The sequence below is a fragment of the Miscanthus floridulus genome, chromosome 8 (assembly GCF_019320115.1).
Source record: "Miscanthus floridulus cultivar M001 chromosome 8, ASM1932011v1, whole genome shotgun sequence".
Lineage (NCBI taxonomy): Eukaryota > Viridiplantae > Streptophyta > Magnoliopsida > Poales > Poaceae > Miscanthus > Miscanthus floridulus.
The window spans coordinates 188,637,221-188,642,958 of NC_089587.1; the positions used below are offsets into that span (position 1 = coordinate 188,637,221).

The 5,738-nt window shown below is 43.4% G+C and overlaps 1 non-coding gene across 1 annotated transcript; it reads left to right on the forward strand.

Annotated features, from left to right (window-relative positions):
* Positions 1-206: 206 nt before the first annotated feature.
* On the forward strand, positions 207-315 carry LOC136478722 (small nucleolar RNA R71). Its single transcript, XR_010764436.1, has one exon. It is a non-coding gene; the product is annotated as a small nucleolar RNA R71 (small nucleolar RNA).
* The last annotated feature ends 5,423 nt before the right edge of the window (positions 316-5,738 follow it).

The window sequence follows — 5,738 nt, forward strand, 5'->3', positions numbered from 1 at the left end:
CCTTGAGTTGATGTATACCTTCTCCTCTCTTGTGGGTCTGAACACGTTCTTCATTCCAACCTTCATTAGAGGCCATCTTCTCCACAAGAGCTGTTGCGTTTGGTATGGTGAGTGACAGGAATGCACCTCCAGCAGCAGCATCCATAGTCTATCAGGTACTGTTGGTCAACCCATGGTAGAAAGTCTGCATGAGTAGCCAATTCTCTATCCCATGATGAGGACATTCCGCAATGTAATCTTGAAAGCATTCCCATGCCTTAGGGACAGAATCATCATGTTGTTGCTGAAAGCTTGAAATTCTCCCACGCAGAGCATTGGTCTTACCTATGGGAAAGAACTTTGCTAGGAAAGCAGTGGAGCAATTATCCTATGTTGTATTTCTATCTTTGTTGATGTAGAACCATTGCTTTGCCTTCCCCAAGAGTGAGAATGGGAAAAGGTGAAGTAGTATGGCATCTTGGGTTACTCCTTTGATGGTGAAAGTGCTACAGATCTCTAGGAAGTGTTGGAGATGTGCACTCGCATCTTCATGTGTCTTTCCACAAAATTGGTTTGCTTGCACCATGTTGATGAGAGCTAGCTTGAGCTCGAATCCACTGTCTCCAACATTTACTGTTGGTCTAGTACGGATGTTGGCCGTGGTTGGAGCAGAGAATTCACGAAGAGTCCTGTTAGCCATGGCTTCAAATTCTGGTGTTAAGCTTCGCCTTATATGGTTGTCTTCCAACTTTAGAGCTAGAACTTTCTTGAGTTTAGCTCTAGTCCTTATGATTAATGCTTCTGGATCTTCAACGTAATTTGTCGAAAGGTCAAAACCGGTCATACATTACCCTCCATAAGATATAAAAGTAGACAAAACAAGGGTAAGACTGTTTCAGCAGAGGTCAATGGTTTCCTCGATCACATCAATAAGTATAAGTTTATCAATACTTCCTTTGCCTAGTTACCTTCCCCAGCAATGGTGCCAAAAATGCTTTTTGGTATTTATTAATGTGTCACTTGTTTTAAGTAGTCACTTTATTATAAACCTATATCTCCTAACAATACTTTACTAGGTTGTCATCACTTACTAGGTTGTCATCCCTAGTGATGATGCTAGAGATGCTTGTTGGTACTACACAGCATTACTACTAGAATAATACTAAGTAGTTCTTTATCATTTTATGTGACTATGAAGAATATTTAAATATATGAATGAAAAGGATCTACAAGCGCATAGATAATATACCATTGTAGCACTTTACCCGAGAGTATTCCAGGTATTGTTATTTATATTTTTACCACAGGGAAGGTCTAGCATGGACATGTATTGATAACTTATACTATTGAAGGAGAAGTAAACCATAACCAATATTCTACTCACAATAGGGATAAGTCATAGGATAAGATATATATATATATATATATATATATATATATATATATATATATATATATATATATATATATATATATATATATATATATATATGATAAGTAATGATAATGATAAATCACTCAGAGTACTCCTTTCTATGGCATTAGCATGATTAGGTAGAATATTAGAGGAATAATTCCTAAGTCATTCTTAATTACAAGTCAAAGCATATATTGATTAGTGCAACTACACCTAGTAATCATTGTTAAGATCATCGTCATATCTACACATAAGGGATATTACTAAGGAAGATTAAGAACAGAGCTTATTCTTCCTTCATAACCAGATCCTACTGCACCTATATAAGGGGAGTGGACTACAAAGGACTCAACGGGAGTGTCACATCCATGATCTACCACATGACCCAGAATATATGGTGTATCCACAGGTAAACAATGTATAAGCATCACGCTTACACAGTGTCGACCACTCACCCCATGTACACCAGAGCAAGCGCTATAGGAACTTATGCATAAACATAATGATAAACTATCTATACTAAGTATATAATCAAAGTAGACGTTGAACATTATAATGAAGAACATGAATAAGATGAATACCAATGTTGTCATAACAATTGTAGCAAGCATATAAAAATAATAGAGATACAAAAGAGAGAGGGGTACAAATATTATACCGAACCATGCTCTTGACACGATTGGGAATCCAAGCGAAGCCTGCCTGCCTCCCTCTAGACCTAGCCTAACTAGCTATGCCCTAGAATATCATGGAGCTCTGAGGATGATTAGAGTTTCTATCTTCTCAAATGACTTGATCACTTATCTTATGCCTAGGGCTGGCAGGGGATGGTATATATAGCCCAAAGCATCCAACATGAGCCCTTGGATCAAACCGACTTAAAGAACAGCTTAGATGCAACCTTGGAGGTGGTGGAGAACCGACATTGAGACGAGGGGCTGATAGGTGGGCCCCTAGGGCCGGGCGGCTAGCAGGTGGGTCCCAGCGGCCCCACTTGGTAGCCTCTTGTCCCCCACTTCGGTGTGGAGTCCTCTCGAGTCTTCTAGAACCTTCTAGTGGCCGTTTCACGGTGGATAAGCGCAATTAAATCTGACATGTAGGTCCACCTTGATGGTTTTCTAGATAAACCCTACAGAAAATACATATTCACCAAAACTCATGGAATTTGTTAGTTTAAACCCCTAAACCTTCATTGGTGATTATATTTATGCCCTTATACATGTTTTATTGATGGTTTATAATGGTTGTTAACTACCGTCAACAGTGGCCTCCTGACATATCTTACACTTAGTTCTAGCTCTAACCATATGCGTTGTATGATCATCCATTGTTCTTTGTATGGCTATATTACAACATGCTGGCTCCATGTAGGAACATTCTTTTATTCTTTGTTTTCCTTTTATCCTTGAGGTTGGCCCAGATGTGTGTTCACTATCCATGAAATACTGTTTTTACCCTTGTCATGTGCTATGGTCCACTATGCAAGTATGTAATCATGTTTCTACCTATGCTAGACACATTGTACCATGCCCTCCTTTGGGAAAATATAAATAACGATACCCTGAATACTTCTAGGTGAAATTCTACAACGATATATCCGTACGCTTATGGATATTGTCTATAATCTTTAAGGACTATCATAGTTGGTGTTTCTTGGCGGCGTTGCTAAGATTAACTCAATCTTAGTAATGGTGTTAAGAAATACCAATAGGCATTTCTAGCGCCGTTACCGGTGATGGACTTAAAACCTCCTGACTTGGTGATTACGCTAAGAAATGCCAACAGTAAACCTGACCGAGCCAGACACATCTCATGTTATATAGGGAAACCTGTTTCAACCTAGTACTTTCATTAAATAAGGAAACAAATATAATTGAAATAAAACAACAGAAAAGCAAAAGCAACAGGAAATCAAAAGCTACAGAATACACTATATTTGAGGATAAATTTCAAATGCTAGAATACACTACATTTCAGAGAGTGAAAGGACTAGTCTCTTATTCCAAATTCCCATTCAAAAAAATGGATTTCTTGATGAAGCCTACAGTCCTCGCTGCAATACACAACCCTTCCTTCCCTTCCGTCTGCATCGCCGCAAGCGCCGCTTGTGCAAGGAAGATCACCGCGCACCTACGCCGGCAGCAGCAGTGACAACCATCCCCACATTGTATTGTAGATCACCTTGATGGCCGGGCAGCGTCATAGCACACACCCCTTGTTGCTTCGCCACCTACTCATTGGTCTGCCACCGCCGCCCTTGATTCTTCCTTGCCCTCGACCCATCTCATGCACCGCCTCACAGTGTCATTGTCGCTGGCACCACCATTGTGCCTATAGAGCAATATGGTGACCAGATAGGCTACTAGATTGTGCCCGCCATCGGCGGTGCGGGGGAGATCATTGAGGCATGGCTAGAGGATGTGCTTTTCTATGAATACAGTTTGTATCCCGGTGAGGAAGCAAGCCTCTAGGATGCTAACTTGGGTCAGGCTAGCAAGGAGGGCATAGTAGTTGATGGGGTTGGCCCCCATCCTCCCATGTTTGACCCAATCTAGTGCCAGATGCTGACTGGAGGTGGGGTCGCTGTAGATGCAGCGCATGGATGAGCAGGTCACCCATAGGCTACGGTGGTCAACCATGGCCTGATCCAAGGTCACGGCGAGGTGGTCGGCGATCTCAATTTGCACGTCGGTAGGGAGCGCCGTCAGTGACATGATTGCCAGTGTGGATGGAGCTATGGCATGTGGACGGTGGTGAGCCGGAGGGCTAGAGAGGTGGAGTGGCATGACATGTGTTGATTGAGGGGGAGGCAGGGGAGGCGGCCAAGCAGTGGTCATAGTAGGAGTTCTCTAAATACCCTCCGTGAACTAGCATGGGAACTCGCAACGACGACACAGTTTAAATTACTGGGTGGGTAGGTGACTGGGTGCATTGAGTGTACACTATTTCCAATCCCAGGAGTCAAAACATGAAATGGGGGATGCCAACCAACCGTCAAGCCTCCATCATTCCATCCCGTGGGAGAGCAACCATTCGTCTCTCCTCTTTAACCATCGTCGTGTCCTGTGGGAGAGCAACTATCCGGCTCTCCTCTTTAAAATGACCAGTAGGCTATAGAGAGCACCACCGACTAGGGTATTCTCTCATACATATGTACCAGTACACATCACATCACCTCCTCCGATCCCTACTCACTAGCTGATCCCTACTCACCGGCGGCGTGTAGAGCAAGCATTGGGGCATGGGTCATCCAACAAGTTTTCCACCGACTATGAAGATGAGGATGGCAAGGAGGTGAATCAACCGATGCTAAGCCCTGAGTGCGAGGAGGAGCCCACCGAAGACGACAGGGAGCCCGCCGAAGACAACAGGGAGCCCGACGACGACGACGACGAGGAGGCGCCGTAGGCGGCAGAGGATGAGGAGGAGGAGGAGGAGGAGGCGCTGGCGGAGGAGGTGGACAACATCACCGAGACCATTCCACTGGGGTTCGGCCCTATGTCGTGCAATAAGAAGTGCAGGCTCAGCCCTCCATCCCCCAACATGATTGTTGAGGACGAGGATGACTCCTCGTTGGAGTAGGATGACGAGGAGGGCGGCGACAACGGCAAAGGCGGTGGCAGCAGCGTCGATCAGTAGGTTTAGTTAATTAGTACAGTAGTAGTAGGTCTAGTACTAACTAGTAGTAGTACAATGGTGGGTGCATTGTAGTGCACTTTTGGTCTATTTCGAATGGCCTCATGTACCCAGATAAATATTAGGAATTAGGAATCAATATAATGGTGGTTTTAACTATTTTTTAGTGCTTTTCATGTATTTTGGAATGTGCTATTGATGAGGGTGCACAGGTAATGACTTTCTTTGAACAGTGAACAGCATTGCGATGAAATGAACAAACTTATATAAACACCGAACAAACACTGAATAAACAAGTGCACTGCCAATTATAGATTAAGATACATCAACATTATTGACATCCAGATATATACCACAATTAACTAAGTTCAAACCACTGCCTAACTCATCTTGTTGCCCTTCCACTTCTGCACCACTTTTTGCATGTCCGGCCTATGGCAAAACGAGGGGGCGGACTATCCTTTGGTTGTTGATTTTGCATGTCCAAGATAAAAGAGCTGGTCGGACACCTAATATATGATCTGGCCTCATCTAATACAACATGGCCGGACTGTGCTTTGGTGGCATAAAAGATTAGGCACCAATTCCTGGGTTGGTTTTGCAGAGCTAGGCATGGCTACAAGCATAATAAGAGGATAGCAGTGCTACTAGAAAGATTAGCCATCCCACAGCTCTAAGCAACAAGGGTACCAACAAGCACGATCAA